The following is a 22,861-nucleotide window of genomic DNA, read 5'->3' as shown; positions in this document are numbered from 1 at the left end:
TCTCGCTGTTTGTTTATCTGTAGACAACGCACTCTAGGAGCAGGAATGTGTAGGAGAGAGTTCAGTGTTTGAAAACAAACTGTGCCCCTCCTCTCCCCCCCTCAATCCTTGGAGCAAGTCTTAAAGGTGTAAAACTTACTATTCAGCATAAATGGAACAAGACGATTGGGGATAAAAGCATCATATAGTCAACTTAGGACACTGACATCAAAAAAGAATCAGAGGACTGGCTGGGGAACACTTTCTCAGGGTGGAGGTTTACTGGGTGGCTCTCTTCCATTGTTAAATCCATAGTTTGGTTTATTGTAACTGTTTTCCTTATTGTAATATCCTTTGCTATTTTAACAAGATGTTGCCTTTCCACTGCCACACACCTTACCTTTTCCCCTCCTAAAATTAATGTTACAGAGACCCCTGATGCTTTTGACTCTGAAAACCCCTATGCCAATCACCCCAATACTAAGGATTCTCCTGATGAGATCCTCCCACCTCAATGGCAGCATGAGTTATGCCCAAAATCAGAGTATAACCCCGATCCTTCCTCTTTTTGAAAAATATAGGGAGAGATGTTGCGATTAATGTTTGTGTTACCCCAGTTTTCAGTTTCACAATCTGGGTTCTCTTGTAATGGTTGCTTCCAAAGCCCTCCCTATGTTGTTCCAAGTTGGTTTCTCCCAAAGTTGTATCCACCCCTGATGTAAACCACTTCCCTTTCTCCTCCCCTTTGCTCTCATTGGAACTGGCTCTGTAAACCACTTCCCACACTCCTCCGCTAAGGTCATCCCACTGGCTAGCTTTTTGTACCGACCCACCAGTTTTGGCCTGTATATAAACCACTGCAGAGCTGTGCTCTTCCTCTTTTGCTTCTAAATCTCTGGATTAAAGACATTCTGGAATATCAGGCAGAGAGCATCCGTAGACTCTTTTACTTTTCTCCATGACACTGCTAAAGCTAATCCCACTGTAGAGCCGCAGCTCTGAAGTTCAGCTCCTGGTGAATTTGTCCTGGAGTTGTTCCATACACCTTGGTGTGGCTGCTGGTGTTCTAAAGGAGCTAGATAAAGACTCCAGTAGTTGCGTCAGGGCACCTGTTGTATCGTACCAACATATATAGGCGAATTTGACTACTGTCCAAGAAATATTGCCCATGCCTGTAGGAATGAACTTAAATTTGGTTGCCCAATTGTTGAAAAATAATAAACTAAAGAAAATTCTTAATAAAATTAAAGATCAAGGAAAGAGAACTTTGATTACAGTGCACCATGACACAGACTATACGAAGAGTGTTTAAAAGATGAGAGGAAGGCCCATCCCATCACTGGTGGGATGTGCTTTTTGGGCGGTCATCAACTGCAACACACTTGCTCAATACCTTGGTTCATCCAATTATTGTTTTGCTTGTTTTAGTTGGTATAAGTTTGATTTTGTCTGTAATAATACTTGTTTGGAATTAGAGAATGGTCAACGAGCAGCAGCCTTAACTTCACTATCAAGAGCATATGGTTTTAAGAGACACCCACCCACCACACAATTTTGCTAGATGAAGAATCTATATATTAGTAAAAGAATTCACTAACCTTGAAGAAGAAGTGGGGAAATGAAACATGATTTTAAAAAGTTAAGATTTCAGCTGAGGGTTAGAGGCAATTCATAGTGATTAGGATGTAAGTTAGGTAAATAGACAATAGGTTAATTATTATTTGATGCTTAAGCTAGAGCTAATTGTTATATTGTTTGCCATTATGAGCTTGTTTGTAGAAGGAAGTGGAGTAAGTGAGCAGTTATAAGAACATATTGAAACCAATAGAACAATGGTTAGCACCTGGGCTTTATGTCAATCAATCATGAAGCAGTGGGCCTTGGATTGTTCCAGAGGGTCACAGACACCTGATGAAGATGTTCCTAACTTCATCCCTTAAGACCACTGACCCAATTCGAGACCACCAACCCAATTCAAGAGAAGAACTGTGCATGCATGAAGGACTAATAACCTCATTTTAATACACAGCGAGGATGGGAGGTGCTGGGGTTAAGCATATGTATTGAATGTAAGATCTCAGGAAATAAATAGAGGGCAAAGAACCTTGTAAAGCACGGTCATGCTTTTCGGGGACGACTCCCTGTGCTGCCCGCCAGTGTCAATAAACATACCGCTTTCTAACTTTGATTAGTTAGAGAGTCTTTGTCATCTTCAGTTTTAACAACTCACCAGAACATCTGCAGTACATCTATGATATCATTGTGTAGGGGAACACAGCAGCAGAAGTGTTTGAGAAAAGAGAGAAAATCATCCAGATTCTCCTGAAAGCCGGTTTCACCATCAAGAAGAGCAAAGTTAAGGGACCTGCCCAAGAGATCCAGTTCTTGGGAGTAAAGTGGCAAAATAGACAGTGTCAGATTCCCAACGATGTCATCAACAAGATCAGAGCAATGACTCCACCAACCAATAAGACGGAAACACAAGCTTTCCTAGGCACCATAGGCTTTTAGAAAATGCATATTCCTAAGTACAGCCAGAGTGTGAGCCCTCTCTACTTGGTCACCCACAAGAAGAACACTTTCCAGTAGGGCCCTGAACAGCAACAAGCCTTTGCCCGGATTAAGCAGGAGATCGCTCATGCGGTAGCCCTTGGCTCAGTCAGGACAGGACCAGATGTGAAGAATGTACTCTACTCTGTAGCCGGGAGCCATGGTCTGTCCTGGAGCATTTGGCAGAAAGTGCCTGGTGAGACTTGAGGTCAACCCCTGGAATTTTGGCGTCAAAGCTACAGAGGGTCTGAAGCCAACTACACCCCAACAGAGAAGAATATCTTGGCTGCCTATGAAGGAGTCCAAGCCGCCTCAGAGGTAATCAGCACAGAGGCATAACTCCTCCTGGCACCCTGACTACCAGTGCTGGGGTAGATGTTCAAAGCAAAGGTTCCCACTACCCACCATGTCACCAATGCCACATACAGAGCAAGTGGATTGCCCTCATCACACAGCACACCTGTATTAGAAAACTGAATCACCCTGAGATTTTGGACATAATTACAAATTGGCCCGAAGGTGAAAACTTTATTCTCATGGACAAAGAGGAAAAAGAGCAAGTGACGTGCTGAAAAAGATCCACCATACAACTGCCAGCAGAAGAAACACATTACGCTCTTTTTACTAATAGTTCTTACCACATTGTAGGGATGAAATAAAAGTAGAAAGCAGCCATATAGAGCCCCACACAACAGCTCGCAGGAGCTACTGAAGTAGAAGGTAGATCAAGCCAACTTGATAAACTCAAAGCCATTCAATTGGCCCTAGACATTGCTGAATGTATTGGTTTGAAAAGACAGATGTCTGCTAAGGAAGGCAGGAGCCTCTCTTGAAATGGAAAGTGTAAATCCCCTCCCTCCGATTTATTATAATTTTGAAATTAAGGGGCTCTCAGGCGAAGATATGGGAGTAGGAATAACAGTTCTTTATTAGGGAAGAAAATAAAAATAAAAATAAAAATGCAGTAATACAAAACAACACTGACAGAATATGACCTGACACCCTGTTGGTCAGGGTGTTGATAGAAATCTGTTTAAATGGAGGCTGCAGTCCTCCTGGAGTGACAGATGTGGTTCTGTTGAAGCAGTGATCCTGTAGAAGGGTGAAGTCTTCCTCTGAACGTCCAGTGGTGGTGTAGATGGGCCTGGTCTTCCTCTGGGAATCCAGTGGAGAAGAAAACTGTTCCTCTGGGAATCCAGTGGGAAAAGGCTGCCTGTGGTGTTCCAAATCTCAGATTATATCCAGGTAGGAATGCTTGGATCCTCCCTCTGGGCTGACAATCTCACAATAGGATGATGTAATTTTATCACTCATGCTGTGGCACTCAATGGCCCATTAACAGAGGCTATCTCCCCAGAGGGAGGATTGGTCATGGAAGAGAGAAAGAAAACTGCCCTACCTTGTTGGGGAAGATGAAACAGGAAAGCCTTACAAATATGATTGCCTGGCAAAAGATTTTGAGAATATAGAAACTATAAGCGAGATTGAAATGAAAGCAAGCTTTGACATCCCTCAGTTACTGAACAACGGGAAAACAATGGTGTGGCCGGCTGAAAGTAATCCCCTCTTGATGAAACAATACCCTCTGCAAGCAGGCAGGTCCAAGGGTCAGAGCAGACCCTGCCAGCTTGGCAGAAGGGGTCCGAAGAGTAGATTTAGGGTTTAAAATGTAGCACAATATGGTAATGTAGTGATTCTTATAGGCTGTATGTAAATGCTATAGGATTTGTATGTTCTACTAGATTGGTTAGCGAGAATCAGAATATTCAACACAGAAGATGATTTATTGTATTGTAAAGGGAACTTCGTTCTCTTGTTCTCTTGCTTTTGCTCTTGCTCTTACTTTTCTATGCTCTTAGCTCTTGCCTTTTACGTTGTTACCCTCTAATCCTCTCTTTTCTCTCGGGCCTGCTCCGAGCTGCAGCTGGCAGCTCCCAGCAGGGCCCTGTACCTACGCCCTTTGCAATAAACCGCAAGTTCCACGACTTGGCTTCAGAGATCTCTCGTCTCCGTCCGTCCCGACCGTGCAACCCCCAGTCTCGCCTACACTACCTGGTTTCAACAGGTGGCCCAATTAACAGAAGATAACTGCCCCACCGCTAACAGATGGCAATAGAATACACACCCCTGGCCACATCTTTGCATTTGCAACCTAAGACACTGAACAAGAGAAGTGGCCAAAGCTCTACCTCTACACTGATTCATGGATGGTAGCCAATGCTCTGTGGGGATGCCTGGAGAAGTGGAAAGAGGCTAATTGGCAGCATAGACAAAAACCAATTTGGGCTGCTGAAGAGTGAAAAGATATCACTACCAGGGTAGAGAAACTACACATGAAAGTTTGCCGCGTAGATGCCCATGTCCCTAAGAATAGAGCCAATGAGGAGCACCAAAATAACAAGCAAGTAAATCAGGTTGCAATGACAGAGGTGTCATAGATAGATTTAGATTTGCAACATAAGGGGAAGTTGTTCCTAGCTAAATGGGCTCATAATGCCTCATAATGCCTCAGGTCATTAAGGTAGAGATGCCACCTATAAGTGGGCATAAGACTGAGGGGTAGATCTAACCATGGATAGTATTTCTCAGGTTATCCATGACTGTGAGACGTGTGCTGTCATCAAGCAAGCCAAGCGAGTGAAGCCCCTATGGTGTAGTGGGCAATGGTCCAAATATAGGTATAGGGAGGCCTGGCATTTTGACTACATCACACTACCTCTAACCTGCCAAGGCAAGCACTATGTGCTCACAATAGTAAAAGCCACCACAGGATGGTTGGAAACTGTTATAGATGGATAATGAGATCACAATTAAGGGATTAATATTGTGTGAATATTAAGACAAGGTTTAGTGACGTATAGTTATGTTATTGTAGTTTGGATGTCCTCTGTTCTCCCCATAGTTCCCTTTCCCCCCCCCGTATTGTTATCATCAGGCAGCCTGGGTTGTCTAGGACAGGTAGAAAGAAGGCATGCACATGTGCCCCTTACATGGGGCAGTTGAGAATGGAAAAGCTTGTTGATAAGGGGGTGCGGCATGACAACACCTGACCCTCCAATCAAGTTGCAAGAAAGCAGTCTCCACCAATAGACGGCAAAGAAGAGTTAACTGACAGACTTTGGGAGGGGCCAGGGTTGGCTGATGCAAACCCCAGGTGTTTAAAAAACTGAGCATCCATCTTGAAGACGAACTGGCCACGTGGTAGGCAGCCACGAGAGAAGTTCCCAGCACTGCAGTTTTTCCTTATTTAGTCCTTTTGTTGTATTTTTTCTAAGGTTTAATAAACCTTTTAAAATTTTTAAAGTGAGCAGTTGTCTCTCACAGAAACCTAACTTGTACCTCATGCTACGGCCCGTAACACCATCCTAAGCCTTGAAAAGCAAGTCCTTTAGAGGCATGGTACCCCTAAGAAGATTGAGTCAGACAATGGGACTCATTTCAAGAACAGCTTTATCAACGCCTAAACTAGAGAACATGGCATTAAGTGGGTACATCATATCCCCTACCATGCACCCACTGCAGGCAAAGTGGAGAGGTACAATAGACTGTTAAAAACCACCTTAAAAGCATTGGGTGGGGGATCTTTCAAAAATTGAGAGCAGCATCTAGCAAAAACCACCTGATTAGTTAACACCTGAGGCTCCACCAACCAAGCAGACCCTGCCCAATCTGATCCCCGCCATACAGTAGACAAAGTCCCAATGATACATGTCAGAAATTTGTTAAGAAAAACTGTTTAGATCAATTCTGCCTCGAGTACAGACAAACCCATTCATGGGGTTGTCTTTGCTCAGGGACCAAGTTGCACAGAGTGGATAATGCAGAGAGATGGAACAACACGATGTGTACCTCAGGGAGATCTGACTGCTGGGTGACAACTATGTGTAAATATCACTGTTTGCTGAATGTTACTGCCATTGTCTGTATACAGCTGTATACTGTGTATATATATATGTATGTATAATGTATGTGTTTGTAGAGATAGAATATATATTAGCTTTGGTAGTAAGCTGATGATATGGGGATAAGGGGTGGAATGTCCTGGGGTGACTTATTGATGCTGAATTGTATTCCCATTCATTTGTTTAGTCCAGAAATAAGTTTTGCACCTTTAAGACTGGTTCTGAGAGTGAAGGGGGAGGGAGAGAAGAAGTTTGTTTTCAGAAACTGCACTTGCTCCTCCACATTCCTGCTCCTAGACTTGTGTTGTCTGTGGATGGACAGACAGCGGGACAGAGCTCTCCTTTGTTTTTTAGTTAATTTTTAACTAGCTGAGGCAGAGCAGTTCCCTGGACTGTAGTTTTTCTTAGAACTGTTTAACCCTGCTCTAGTCTGAAACCCCAGAAGAACACCAGGAGCTCACACCTGTGGTCCACCGGGCTGGGCCTGGGCCAGGGCCACAACATTTCCAATACCGGAGGGACTGATAACAGACTGGGTGAGTTAAGCTGCAACCCACAAAAAGGATTTTCTGAGTTTGTCATCTCTTCAGATTGGCAAGAAGTTTTATTGCTTAATATTGTTCATTTTTCATGCTAGTGAATGCTTTGCCTGTTAAATAAACAGTTTTTTCCCACTTTTCTCCAAAGAAATCTTTTTCCCGGACCAGTTGGGGGAGGGGCAGCTTAAATCTGCTTTCTAGAGGAACACTTTTAGAGGTTTTCTCACAAATTTGCCCTAAATCAGGACACTGCACAAGGGCAGGAAGGCACAAACTGAGCATGTTTTTTCTGTCCTGTCTTCCCCAGGAGCTTGACCAGCACGAAGGAGAGGATTAGAAGGATTTATTGTGGATCACTGCCAGTGAATAGCACATATGGCATTCCTCACCCCTTACATCATCATGGGATGCTGGGGTAGGAACCAACAACAGCCCTACCCCACTGCTCCAGAAGCTGAAATGTCTGTGGAAGCATCTAGTTCTGGCCTTCTTAGAGGCGCATTCTCACCCCAATCTGCTCCTCTGCAGCAGTCTGTTCTTACAGGAACTGGCAGAGCAGATGGAGTTTATGCCTTGGCTGGCTTCTATTTCAGTCCTTGCCCTGGAGCCAGCACAGCTGCAGAGGGGCTCTGGTGAACCCCTCCTCCTCCCATGCAGGCTCTAACCCTGCTGGTGGAACTTAAAGTTCACAGAGCACCTCATCCGGGTTTTGAGCACCGGCTGTCAGAGGAGGAGATGCAACTCCAAAGGCCGCAGTTCCCAGCCCCAGATCTTGCTATCCCTGTGGGGCTGTTTTATGGTTCAGGAGAGAAAGGGAAGGGGAAGTGCAGTAGCCTAACTGTTGTGTTTTGTCAAGGGGCATCTCTAACCCTTTAACTGAAGGGGGGAGGGTACCTGTGGTCCCTATTACTGTGGAGGGCAGCTCATAGTCTCTTGGGGATCAGGCACGCACGGTAAGGAAAGCTCCAGGCCTCTCTGCAGGGGTGACAGTGACCTTGAAACAGAGTTCATCAAGATTTCATCTCGTACTGAAAGAGGAAAACATAATTTATTTTGAAATCACTGTATATACATTAAAAAAATAGGGTTAAATTTGAGTGGAGAACAACTGTTTTGTGTTACACTTGACCAAAATTAGTGTTCACAGAGAAAAAGGTAGGAGGTGGCAAAAGGAAGGAGGAAAACAAAGCACACCCCAAGCCAGTGCTTTGCTCGAATACAGGATTTTCTGTTTGGATGGAGTGGTGTGGAGAGTAGCTTTCCTTTTCAATTCATGACTGAGAGCAGAGTTAGAAGGGTTGTTCAGTGAGAAATCCCTTCTCCCTGATCTGTACTGGGGTTGTTCTTTAGTTTTTATATGGATGTTTAAAACTTGACACATCCATTTCTCATTCGACTCATACCACGGCCACTACAAATGGTCAGACCCAATCTCCCTCTCAGTCCACTCTGTCACAAAATACTGCATAACCTGTTGGGGTCACATCTCCACTGGCTAGTCCTGTTCTCAGGGGGTTGTCTAGGGGTATCCTTCATCTCTCCCTCCCTTTGGGGATTCTTAGGAAAGGAAGGAAAGGAAAGGAGGAAGGAAGGCAGGAAAGGAAAAGGACAGGAAAGGAAACGGAAAGGAAAGGAAAGGAAAGGCAAAAGGAAAGGAAAGGAAAGGAAGGAGAAAGGAAAGGAAAGGAAAAGGAAAGGGAAAGGAAAGGAAAGGATGGAAACGGAAAGGCAAAGGAAAGGAAAGGAAAGGAAAGGAAAGGAAAAGGAAGGAAAGGAAGGAAAAGGAAAAGGCAAGGAAAGGAAAGGGAAAGGAAAGGAAAGGAAAGGGAAACGGAAAGGAAAGGGAAAGGGTGAAAAAAACACCAATCACTTGTTTTAAAATTTTAAAAGTTTAAAAGTAATTTAATGGTTATAAAAATAGTAATACAAATTAGAGTAATAAGAATTTGGACAATCAGAGTTAGGACAATAAAAGGCAATAAAAAAAGACATATGGACAGCCCAGGTACCTCCTGGGCAATTAAGCCCTGAAAACACACATGCTAACAATGGATTAACCCTTAAAAGCAATAGCCTGTTGCATAGTCATATATCTCATACATGATGCATAAATTCTTTTCAAACAAAGAGTGTTCTCTGGTTATTATCAACCCCTCCTCATCTTGTAAATCAGTCTTCTCGGTCCCCACTAAGTCTGGTTCTTCCCGATAAGGAGGCAATAATTCTTCTCTTAAGGATTTTGGTGTCTTGTTGCTGTTATGTCTGTGCGAAGAATTTCTTGAGCTAGTTAGAAAAAGTATCTTACATCACATAGTTTCTATTTTATTATTAAGTTATAGCCTAAAACTATATTTCACACACTACTGAAAAGGATTCATACAGTATAACTTTCTAACATAACACATATAATATTTATTTTAATATTTGTGAAAAGCCAATCAGATAATACGCATTTTTCACAAAGGGGTAGGGAAGGGAAGGGAAGGGAACGGGAAAGGGAGGGAAGGGAAGGGAAGGGAAGGGAAGGGAAGGGAAGGGAAGGGAAGGGAAGGGAAGGGAAGGGAAGGAAGGAAAGGGAAGGGAAGGGAAAGGGAAGGGAGGGAAGGGAAGGGAAGGGAAGGGAAGGGAAGGGAAGGGAAGGGAGGAGGGAAGGGAAGGGAAGGGAAAGGGAAGGGAAGGGAAACCCCTGCCTTCCTCCAGGAACGCAAAAGCGAATAAACAGCCTGTGATAGATGAGTAATGTCATGATTGACTCTCACAATTACCAGACAAATGTCATGCATATAGGTTAAGAAAAGTTTTATAGATTCATAGTTATGTTTTACCCCCTGTATTGTTATCAAGGGACAACTGGGGTTGGGATATTTGGGAGGGTCAGCTTGTCACTATGGTGACATCTGACCTCCAATCAAGATTTGAGGAAGTAAACTCCACCACTGGACAGTGAAGGAGTCAAAGGACAGAACTTTGAGAGGGGCTAAAGGGTTAAAAGACAAAACCTCCATTTTGTGGGTGAGCACATGGTAGGGAAAATCCTTTGCTTCTGACGCCGTAACATTTTCTCTATTCAGTCTTCTGCTGTATTTTTTATAAGGTTTAATAAACCTTTCTAGATTTATGAAAAGTGAGTAGCTATTTCTCTCAAGCCTGGTGAAGTCCGGAGAACTAATGAAAGATTAAGTGACTCACTGTCCCCGTCACAGTGGGAGCCAATGAGCGAGGCTGAACACGCTTCAGCAGAGCTATCTCTGCCCTGGTGTTGAGAGTTTTTTGCAGGATAATGGACATATACAACATATGCACAATCCACCCTTCATAGAAACCGAGTAAGGTCACAATGCCCTTGAAGGACACGAAAGGAGAAGAACAAGCTCAGAAGCAGACAGTTCAGGATGCAAAGGCAGACAAGAAAACTGCAGAGAGACACACAAAGAAGAAAGACTAACTAAAATCAACTGAAATATTAAAATGCGTGGGTAAAAGGATCTAACCAATCACGTATTAGCTTGAGGCGTGAACAGTAGAAAATAGTATAAATATAGGTTGCTTTTTGTAATAAATCGGCTTTACTTGATCATATTCATCATGGCGTGATGTCCCGTTACTGGTGTTACGAGCCGTCCCTGCGGACGGGCTTCGTAGTGGTTCTTTAGATTGATTTCAGGGTGCAAAAAATCGACACGGTACAAGGGGGTTTTGCAGATTAATCAGCACAAATGGACTTTATTGAAACAACCACAGCAAAATACGTTGGGGAGGAATTAGGGGAAAAAGGGAAGAATAAGGGAAAATAAGGGAGGAAAAGGAAAAGGGTATACAGCTACCAAACATGAGAATGTCGGAGGTCCTTCAGTGTCGAGCCGAAGAGGTTCACCAGATCACGTCCGGGGAGATCTCAGAGATGCAGTCCATTCTGGACCCTAATTATACTTTTCTTGATGACGGGGAAGGGGGTTATTTCGAAACCAAATCTATTGTATCTTCTGGTAAAAAGAATGGTATTTGGAAAAGGGGTACACACAGTCCACCTCGCAGCAGGCGAGGGCCATTGTTTTTGTGGTCCAATGCCCGCACCTGCAACATCCATCTTGCTTTGGTCAGCTTGCCTTCCCCTGCGCACCTCCCCCGGGCTGGGGGCTCCAGTCCCAGTCCTTGGAAAGTGTGAGGGAGGCCTTTCTCACATGGGAATTTCTCGGGGTTTTCTCTGGTGGAGAGGCTTCTGTCATCTCAGCTCATCTGTCACGGTGGTTGTAGATGAACGAGAGGGGTCTTCTGTGGGAGACCACCCAAAAGCTCAGGAGAAGTCCAGCCAGGCCAAGAGGTGGGACAGCTTCCAAGGCTATTGTTGCAAAAAGGGCATAGTGCCCCTTCTTCTCATTGAGCTTGGAGTAGCGTGCAGGAGAGTACACCTGTGGAAACAGCAACTTAGCAACGCTCTCAGGTCATGAAGCCCCCTGGCTTGGTGGGTAACTTTCCATTGTGGCTAGGAGTGGGACAAAGGGGGTCTTCTGAGCGGTCTCTCAATGACAGCTGTGAGGCAGATTGGAGGATATTTCAGACAGACTCTCACAACTGGTCCTCCACATTTTTGGTGCCTGAACAAGGGACCCGAAGATGGCTATTTCACTGCTGTGCCAAGGTTCAGTGACAGCCTTCAGGAGGCAGAGAAGCCAGCTGAAAGTATCCTCGCTGCCCCGGCAAGAAGCAGAGGTGGATAAAGGAGCTCTGATTGAAGAAGAATTGCTCTCGCCCTGATCAGGTGAGTGGCTGGGGAGGAACGGGGTCGGACCATGAGAGAGATGGGGTCCAGAAACTCCTCCAATATATCCTCTCTAAGAGAGGGCAGAAATATGATGCTTCTACTCTGAAGGAACTTGTTTGCTGGGCATGGGAACGAAACCTCATACCAGGAGCGGAGGTCACTTTTGAGGTATCGACATGGGAAGCCACGGGTGGCATGTTGTGGGACTGCAACCACCGCTCAGCGCTTGGGACAGCAGCAGGCCAGGAGCTGCCTCTGTGCGCTGTACTTGCACCCGAGTGCACAGAGGGGGATAGAATGTGTGTGCAGCAACAGGGACAGAAGGGGCCCACACCTTCCCTTGTGTTGGTAGGCACCACAGGGGAGTGGCTGCAGCCCTGTGCCCTGGACCTGTCCAGTCTTCTACAAGCGCGGGCTGCCACCCACATGGACCTGCCCCTGCCCACAGTCCCCACCTCTACTGGTCCCTGGCAATCATGGTCCCCACTGATTGGCGGTCCTCACTGCCTATCTAACACCCCTTAAACCTGGTAACTGTCAACCTGGCTTTCCCAGGTGGTCTTGAGTTCCACCCCCCACTTTCAGTTCTCTCTGCTCCCGGGTCCCTACCAAACGTCCTATATCCTTTAGTTCCAATGTACTGTGGTATGGATCCTGCACGGCACTGCCTCGAGCTGGGGTCGTGCACCTGGATTATGGGCAACCTGGCCAGACCAATTATGAGGATGGTGCCTTTTCAAATCAATTCTCCCAAGTCTCAATCACACCCCAAGCACACTCCAGGACTCCGTTTCCCACACACACAATACTCACAATCTGCTGCGGTGCCAGATTTCTTCAGCCTGACTAGCTCCCGACACTGTCGGTGGGAGTGGGCTGCCCCCAGAAAGCTGTTGAATCCAGCATGCAGCTGAAGGGCACAGCTGCTCTACAGCACGGGTGGAGTGCCTTGAGGGCAGGGACAAGGAACAGGGAGAGGTCTTCTGTGTGTTTTCCAAAGGTGTTTATTCTCAGGAGGGTCAGGGACAGAAAGATACTGAACAAAGGCATACATCAACTTATATACAGGGGAGGTCCCAGGGGAGGATACAATCTTTAGCCAATTGTGAGAAACTGGGGGGTGGAACACAAGGCTGGAATACAATGTCTAAACCAATAGGGGATTACAGAGCAGGAGAACAACTTAAACAAACCAGTGGGTTTCAAAGGATACAAAATTGACAGGGAAGTTTCTAGAGAAAGGGCAGCCATGGGAAGGGATTGACATTCAATGGGAGGAGGAACAGGGAACAAAAGGGCAGGTCTTTGGGGAGATGGACAACTGGGGCAAAACCAGCAACACAGCGGGGAAAGGAATATTGTGTGGTCGCATTGTCTTTTATGACATTGGTAATAAAATGTGCTGTAACAATACAAAACTGGGGGGGGGGGTTTATAAAACTGACTACTAGGACCCAATTACAATCAAAAACATGCACTGCAACAACAGTCCTCCTGATTTTTGTTCTGCAGTTTTTTTCAGGGGGCTTTTTTCCCTTCTTCCCCCTTTTCTTTTTCATTATTTACTCCTTTGTTGTCCTTGGAGTGTCGACCTGCAAGTCAATGATTGTTGCAGTGCAAGCTGATTTGTACTGAGCATTAATCCGGTTATAAATAAGAAACCCAGCCCAATTCCATAAACCAGCCTCTGGACTGACTGACAGAGGTTTCAACTAATAACAACTCTCCTAAAGTGCAAGCATTTGACTGGTTCAGAGTCTAAGGGTCGTGGAGATTAGACCAATGGCTGTCTAGAGCCGGGAGGTTTGAATTGCCTATAAAAGTAAGCTCCAGATAATAAACAAGGCTGTTTTGCTGATGAACAAGTGTTCCATCTCAGACACTCAGCCCCACGCGTCAACCAATGATCCCAGGAGAAGTTATTTGAGCCGCCAAATTCAGTCCCATTCAAAATATCATGAGGCCATGGAAATGAGGTTTTCATCCCAGACAAGTTTAAAATTTCAAAGGTTTATTAAACCTCAACAAATACAACAAAGGACTGAATAAGGAAAAATTACAGTGCGCTGGGAGTGTGACCATCTGCCACGAGCTCCCTCACAAAATGGCTTTTATAGCCCTGGTGTTTCATCAGCCAACCCTGGCCCCTCCAAAAGTCTGTAAGTCAACTCTTCTTCGCCATCCATTGGTGGAGACTACTTTCTTGCAACTTGATTGGAGGTCAGGTATTGTCATGCCATGCCTCCCTAGTAACAAGCCTTCCCTATTTCCAACTGCCCCATGCAAGGGGCACATGTACACGCCTTCTTTCTACATGTCCCAGACAACCCAGGCTGTTTGGTGGAAACAATACAGAGGGGGGAAGGGGACTATGAGGAGAGCAGAGGATGTCCAAACAACAAACTACAATAACATACCCATACATCAATAAAACTTCTCTTAACATACACATAATACTCATCTTTTAATTGTGAGGGCCAATCATCACATTACCCACACTGCCCACTTCCCTTTGGTCCTGGGGTCTCTCTGCACCTTTTCCCATTGGTGGTTGTAAAAGCTCTGCCATCACTTTTGCCTTTTCCTCATGTCTTCTAATGTACGCTTCTTAACCAGTTCATCCAGGGGCTTATTCTGTCCTTTATAGCAGTTCTGGGCTTGCTAGGGCCCCGTGGAGGGAAGACGCTTAAAATGCCAAGTCACGGTGAAATAGCAAAGCCCCTCTCTTCCGCCTTTTGGACCCCAGATTACCCCTCTGTAACCCCATAGGTCACTTCTCCTTAACCCCTGCTATTGGACAATTTCTGATCCTCTCTTGCCCTATATAATGGGCTGTTTTAGCCCATTCTGGTTAGAAGAGCTGTTGCTGGAACCCTTCACAGACCCCAATAAAGCCATTGCTGTGGAACTCCAGAGCTGCCTTCTCCTCTCTCATGTCTGCCTTTCGGTCAGCTTGCAACAGTGCCTTAGCAACAAGAGCTGAAATTATAAAAGAGCTGAAGATCACTAAAGAGCTGATATCCCTTAAGCTTGCTAAGGTTGCCTCCAGCTAAGAGTGGCTTGGGTACTCAGACAGTCTGTCCCCAAAGGACTAAGCTATCCGGCCCCATGCTGCCTGCTCGGGGGCTAACCTGCCCATCAGGAAGCTGGAACAGTCCTTCCTCTAGTCCCCTGCTACTGCCCCAGAGTATTCATTCTCCCACAGCCCAAAATCACTCATTTCTCTGTGGAGGGCTAGTTACATGACAAAGGCCATGTAGATGTGCTTTGGATAGCTGACTAAGAATTGGAAAAGTACTGGACCCAGCTAATCTAAGTCCCTGCACCTGCAAGGCCGCTGTGGCCTTGAGCATAGCTATAGTACGATAACAAGATGATGTAGCTGAGAGAGAGACATGAGAAAAAGGAGATGTAAGTCGTAAGGAATGAAGAAGTAAGGGGGAGAACTGATACCGATAGTATAACCAATAGATTGCTTAGCTTACAGAATATGCATGAGCTTATTACTTGTGCATAAATGTCTGATGCTCTAATCAATAAACGAAGCTTGCTTTATCTCATATTGAGGGTCCCGAGCCTCCCTCACTGCGACATTTCTCCAGTGATTGAAACAAAATCTCTTCGTATATCAGGACAGGCTTTGGTGACACATTTTCTCTTATACCATATATCAAAGCCACTCGCTGTACCTTACATTGCACACCAAAGCTGCTCCCTGTCCAGTCACAGTGTCCACAAACCCCTGCAGCACACCTGTCCAGGCCCCCAGGCCACTCTCACTGCACCACAAGCTCTGTAAAGCACCAGGTCCCAATGAGCGGGTACAGCAGATGTTGCCACAGGAACAGGCTGATGGATAGAAGGTCCCACAGCCTCATGGGACAGGGGACCCACTGCAGCCCCTGTCTGTGGGGGTGGCAGTAGTCAGGAACCTCCCGGAGCTGAGCTCCAGCTGTCCCACAGCCTCGACTTGGTCCCGCACCTCCCCCACAGGTCTCCAGCCTGTGCTGCTGATCCCACACCTGGCCTCAGATAGAAGTCCTGAATAGAAGCCCTTAAGTCCTGAATAACAAGTGGACAAACCCAGATCCTCCACCTGTTTCCATAATGACCTGGGGAGGGGTGGGGATGTAGGAGCAGTACTTCCCTGTTTTCCTTATCCTGGAAGCCAGGAATACAAAAGACTTGCAGCCAGCCCTGCATTACAATGCAGATTTTTAAGATAAGGCAGAGGACTTCCTGTCTTTCCTTATCACATAGCTTCCCACTGCTATTTGCCTTGACCATATTTCTCCACATTCCCCTTCAACCAATCCTTTCCCAAACCAACACCATATTGCCCTGTCTGGGCGTAGGTGACCAAGACCCTTTCTCAGTGCCTCTAATTGCCGCCTTTGTGCATCCACGTTCCCCATATTGCCTGCTCTGCACGCCCATGTCCTTTTTACTACTTCTAGGAGAATGTGCAAACCATCTCACCATTCTCCAAAAGGACCCTTTGGAGGTATTTTGGGATTGTCATCCCTATAGTGGAGACACTTTTGTTGACTTTCCTTTGTTGCCTGCACTGGGCATCTTGTCGTGTTTTACTCCCCAAAGCTGTACTCACGGGTGAGAGTTGCAGAGACCCTTCCCTACTTTCCCTTTGTGAGAAATGAACCTCGCTCTTTAAAATTTTTAAAAGGTGTCGTAATAGAGCACGCCACAGTACAGAAATAGATGACTCCATGAGAAAGGGTGCAAGAGAGAGAGATTTATTTTTTGCAAAGTTGCTTTTATACTTTTCAAGACACTTACACCCATCCAGCATACACATTCAATGCCCATTGGTCATATAAGAGAAAGAAAGTTCCCAGTAGGTAACCGGGGAGCCACGTCACTCTGTGAGCTAGCCAGAGTCTATATTCTTAACTTTCTCCCCTTCATCCTGTCTCCATGGTGACAACCTTGGTGTCTTCCTTCAGGAGAGACACAGGGCTTCCTTATCTTCTGGAGGCCTTCGCTAGCTCACAAAAACAGCACAGAATGTCTTTCCTACAATTCCCCCTTTTTGTATTTGACCCGCAAATACAACTGCTAAGGACTTATGCAGGGCCCTTGCAAAAATCCTAGCAGATGGAGGATCCATTCTTCATTAACTTACAAATAACCAACCTCTACCAACTTCACAACACATACCCTCACAATCTTAAGGTTCATATACAAACAAAGCACATAAAGACAGATCTTCAAATACCGTTACAGACTTCGCGATTTCTGATGACACATTCGTAGCAGAATGACACCTTCACCTCTAATCAAATAACCTTCTCCTACACAGAGTCAGAGACCAAGTCATCTGCCTAGTCACTACTCAGAACTAAGTAGCGTCCACTTAACCTTGCAACTGGTTGCTGCTCTCATAACAGGCGACCAACCTAGTTGCTCAAAGTGTGGACTTCAGCTACTAATTAAATTCCTATGCAAAGGCAACACTTCTCCCATAGGTACATTAAATTCCCCTATTTTGGGACTGTTGGTGCCCTGCAAAAGGAAATGGTACAAGACACATTTCTCATACTACCAACCTCTCTATAAGAGAATTCAAGGAAAAGAATCAAAAGTGACATCCACTAATTAAATTTTGATTTTTCAGCGTAATCCTGTAACTTCCTTTACTCTGTCTTGGATTACCATCTTTACCACACATTCCTTGAGGGTCCATGCTTCCATCTATCTAATAACCAGTGCAATTACCTATTCATTTTTCTCCCACTGTAGAACCACTCATTCTGTCCTTTTCTGTGTGCTCCAAATAAGGTTTGACACAACAGGCAGAGACCAAATGAGGGCCATTTTCTGTTAAAACACATGTGTATCCTCTTCCCCATGTTACTAAGTCTACTGGGCCAGTCCACTTTCCCGTGATTAAATCTTTCACCCATACCTTAATACCTTTCTTAAAGTTTGGCTGTTTTCAATTTAAAGACGAAAAATGAGAGAATATAGGAGAGATTTGTAAGTCAGGTAAAGGACACAAAAAGTTTAAGACGTAAATGGCTTTGTCTAATCTCACTTGAGGCAACTCCTTCTGCATTCCCCCTTTTTGTTTTTGTACCTGGCGCTTCAACACACCATGACCACGTTCAATAATTGCTTGGCCTGTCGATGCATGAGGGATACCAGTAGAATGACCAACACTCCAGGCATGAAAAAACACTTGCAATTTATTTGAAACATATGCCGGGCCATTATCTGTCTTTTCATGTGATGGAACGCCTAAGATGGAAAAGGCGTGACAGAAATGACGAATAACATCCCTTAGCAGTAACCAAACATTGTATTACCGGACGCTCATCTGTCACCTTCTGAGTCCAGAGAACCTGAGGTGGTCCTGTAGATCCAAAACCTCCACTGCCACAACTCCGGTCCACTACAGTTGGAACACAACTCATAAAAGGAACAAGTTGAGCAATACAAGTACCTTTTTGAATCACAACAGGATGTTTACTAACAGACACCATAGCCTGAATTTGTCCCACATAATCAGAATCAATAAGACCCAAACGAACATGAATACCTTGAAAAGTGCTACTAGATCTTCCCATCAAAAAGCACTCAAACCTTGGCCTATAGGACCATAAGCATCAAGAGGCACTTTACATATACCTCTTGTCAAAATAGTCACTGTGTCAGCGAGCGGTATATCAATCCCTGCTGAGCCTCTTGTGGCCCCTGTGTATCGGTCACAAATGGAGGGCCTTGGAGTGCTGGCAGGGCTCGCGATTGTCGTCGGGGTATTTCTATCTCCATGCGCCCCTTCACGTTCCTCCTCAAGTCTCCCTGTGCATGTCGACCACCTGGAAAAGATCTTAACTTACAGAATTTAGCAATATGGTCAAAGTTACCACAACGATAACAAGGCACTTTACCACCCAAATTACTCTAGAGTGTACACATCGTCCAGCAGTTTGAGGGCATCGGGTCTTCACATGCCCTTGAATTAAACAGGGCAGGAGATTCTCCTCCTTTTAATGCCTTTATTAAAGTGATCAGCTCGAAGATGGGGGTTTTAGCAGATCCGCGGAGTTCTGCCGCCGCTCCCAGCAGTGAATCAGAAGAGGAGGATTTGCAGCTCTGTCCCCAAGGGGGCAGGGCCGGGAGTCCTGTCCTCGCAAGGCAGTGGGGTATACCCAGGGTGTCTCTGTTTGGGTTATCAGTCCAGCAGGTCCTGGGTCTGACTGACATCGTTTGTAGTTAGGGCAAGGAGTGACCGAGGTTTTCAAGCGTCTCTGCCGGCTTCGGACCTCGGCCCTGCTGTCCAGACACCACTCTGACCTTTTAATTCTGTTTCGGCTCGTCTCTTTTGGGGTGTTTTACAGGATTTGGTAAAGGTCTTGTCCTAAGGTAGTCTGGGTTTGGGGGAAATTTGCATGTCTCCTGAGATGCAAATATCCCACTCTCCTCTCACCGTCCGAGGGGGGGGGTTGTCATCTTCTTGGCAGCAGGCTAGGGTGGTACTGAAATAAACAAGAATCTTCTACAATAGAGAGTCAAATGACGATACTTAAGGATACTTAACTGGCGGTTACAACATTTCACTAACAAAGAACTCTAGGCCAACGGTCAACTCTCAGATCAACTCAAAAACTCCTCTGCTGCTCCTTCTCTTAGGAAAAAAAATGGTAACTGTTTTTTTGTTCATAACAGACCCCCCTTTTTTTCTTTGATCGAGCTTATTACAGGGTTTTCTGAGGTCCCAGGAGGAGGGAATTGACAAGACAGTTGACTCCATGCATCAGAAGGCTTGATTTATTATGATATGATATATAAGATATAAAAACTATACTAAAAGAATAAAGAGAAGGATTTCACTACTAGGCTAAGCTAAGAATAGAAAAGAATGTGTAAACTGAAGTCTTCTCAGCCCGAGACGGGCCGAACAGGTGAATTGTGATAGGCTCTTAATTGCAAACAGTCTGACGGGGCCAATCACAGATTTCTCCCGTGGCATTCCACAGCAGCAGATAAGAATTGTTTACAGTCCGTTCCTGAGGCTTCTCAGCTCTCAGGAGAGGAAAATTCCTAAGTAAAGGATTTTTCATAAACTATGTCGGTGACACGAGCTTAAACCTAAGCTCGCATCAACCTTAATTTTTTTCTGTATTGATTATAAATTTCTTGAGCACTTTGGTAATCACAGTTACTTAACTTTGTTACTCTCCTGGGTTTCTTCAGGTTGTCCTGAACGGCAGGTACCACTATTTTAAAGAAGCAGGGACATATGCACAGTAAAGAAAGCAATCCCCCAAGTATACACACAGTGGGGAAAGTTGCTTTTTCCCATAAATCCTTTTTGAAAATCCATAGGTTATCCCACCAACTGGAATCAAGTGTAGGAGTCTGTTCTTGGTTGTTTACATGTGCTAGTTTTTTTATCTCGTTTGAGATGTTTCTAATGATTGCATTCTTTATCTCTAATACTGCTTGGAGCCTGATGATTCTATTTAACATAGATATCGGGGTCTGAACTTGGCCCTTACAATTTTGACTTCTCTCAATTTTTATTGTACTTTGCTTCTTCTGTTTGGTTTCTCTTAAATCTTTGTATATATGAACTCCTAAACTTGATCCAGATTCTTTGTGTAATAAAGAGAAATCTGGTGTTATCATTCCAGTAGTGCAACTACTAGACCAATCTCCTGACAATTTAGTGTATGCTGTAATACCAAAGATCAAAACCAGGGGTTTAGGGCTTTCCCAACATTTACACACTTCTTTCATTTTCCTAAAGGGGTTTTTCTCTTTTTCAGTACACTCATATATTACTGCAGGTTTTCTTGGGGTCCCAGGATGAGGGAAGAGACGACAATGTTGACTCCATGAATCAGAAGGCTTTGATTTATTATGATATGAAATATAAGATATAGAAACTATACTAAAAGAGTAAAGAGAAAGGTTTCACTACGAAGGCTAAGCTAAGAATAGAATAGGAATGTGTAAACTGAAGTCTTCTCAGCCCGAGACGGGCCGAACAGGTGAATTGTGATAGGCTCTTAATTGGAAACAGTCTGACGGGGCCAATCACAGATTTTCCCGTGGCATTCCACAGCAGCAGATAAGAATTGTTTAGTGTTCCAAGGCTTCTCAGCTCCCAGGAAAGGAAAAATCCTAAGTAAAGGATTTTTCATAAAATATGTTGGCAACATCTCACCCTTTTAAGTCTAAAAAAGAAAAAACGAAAAAAGAAAATGAACAATGTGAAAAACAAACATGAACAATGTTCAGTGTCCATTTGCGGAGGAGTCATCAGAGTGAGCACTCGCGTCGTCTGCATCCGAGTCATCACCCGATGAGTCACCCGCTTGATGCCTTTCAGGTTGGTCACGGTTTCCATGTTGCCCGTCGGCCGGATTCTGTCTCTGCGGTCGCAGGTCAGGGCGAACACACTTCGAAGGTACCCAGCGTACCCCAGTATCTGTGGATACACAAGCATACCCGCGCCCCGAAGCGATAAGGTCATAGGGACCTTCCCACTGTTTGGTGACTAAATTCCGCACCCGAACCTTCGCTCGAGGCCGAAGTGCCTCATCCGCAGCCTGCAACGAGAGATGATGGTTCAAAATGACAGGATTATTTGAGTTCTGCGGCACAGTGAGATGATTGATTGTGTACAAAGCTTTCGCCAACCGACTGTGCGGGGTTTCACCCTGCATTCCCCGTTTTTGTTTTTGAAGAACCCGCTTCAGAGTACCATGAGCGCGTTCTACAATAGCTTGACCGGTTGGAGAATGAGGGATACCAAACTTGTGTGAGACACCCCACAACTGCAGGAACTGCCGCACCTTCTGTGATGCGTAAGCAGGACCATTGTCGGTCTTCACAGCAGAAGGTACGCCCAGAACGGCAAAGGCCTGCCTCCAGCGGGCAATGACATCACGGGCCTTTTCTCCAGTGTGAGCAGAAGCCCACATCGCAGAGAACGTGTCCACCGTGACATGCACATACTTGAGCCGGCCAAACTCGGCAATCTGGGTGACATCGGTCTGCCAAAGCTCCAAGGCCCTAAGGCCTCTGGGGTTTACCCCTGCCGGCAAAGGCGGAGCAAGCGCGTGGCAGTCGTCACACGACTCAACAATGTCACGAGCCTCAGTTGGCGTCAGCTGAAACTGCTTCTGCAGGGTATGTGCGTTTTGGTGGAAAAACCCATGTGATGCCTTGGCCTGCGCGAGTGTATCATGCTGAGGTGCCACCCACGCTGGGCTAGCCAACTTGTCAGCCCTCGCGTTACCTTCCACTATAAAGCCTGGCAAAGAGGTGTGACTCCTCACATGCAGAACATAGAAGGGATGAACCCGAGCCTGAATGGCACGCCACAAGGTCTTCAGCAAATGAAACAAGGCAGGATTACTGACCTCCTTCAAAACCGAATGACCCAATCGCTGCGCGATGTCGGCCACATAGGCGGAATCCGTGACCAAGTTGAGAGGCTCCTGGGAAAATTTCTCAAATGCCATGACAGCAGCCCTCAGTTCAACCAACTGGGCTGATCCATCCTCATGACCTTCCAAAACCTGCCACTCAGATCCATCCTTCCAGGTAACAATGGCCTTTCCGGTCCTCCCGGAACCGTCAGTGAAGACGGTGGGTCCTTGCACGGGTTCCTGACTATTTTTGGGCCGCAAAGACATTTGTGTGAATCTCGCCACATGCAACAGCTTATGGCTGGGCAGATGATAAGTGATCTGCCCTGAAAAGTTTTCCAGAGCACTCTGCAGGGACACACTGTTTGCAAAGCTCCAGTCAAAATCCTCCCGTTGCACCGGGAGTACCATCTTTGCGGGATCCGCACCCATCAATTGCAAACACCGTTGCCGGCATTTGATTATCAAGCGAGCGATTAGCTCAAACAATGCAGTTGCCGTCTTCTGCGGCTGATGGGGCAGGAAAACCCATTCCAAGATGTGCAAGGAATCGGACCATTTGTCACTCCACTGGCCAATGATACCTGTGGGATGCGAATCTGGAGTGGTGATGAACACAGTGACATCAACGGAGGGATCAATGCGATGAACTTGGCAAGCCGAAACAGCTTGCTGAACCACCTCCAGCGCCTTTTGCGCCTCAGGGGTCAACGTGCGAGGTGACTT

Source organism: Serinus canaria, chromosome W (assembly GCF_022539315.1).
Source record: "Serinus canaria isolate serCan28SL12 chromosome W, serCan2020, whole genome shotgun sequence".
NCBI classification, from domain to species: domain Eukaryota; kingdom Metazoa; phylum Chordata; class Aves; order Passeriformes; family Fringillidae; genus Serinus; species Serinus canaria.
This window is presented reverse-complemented; position numbering follows the sequence as displayed.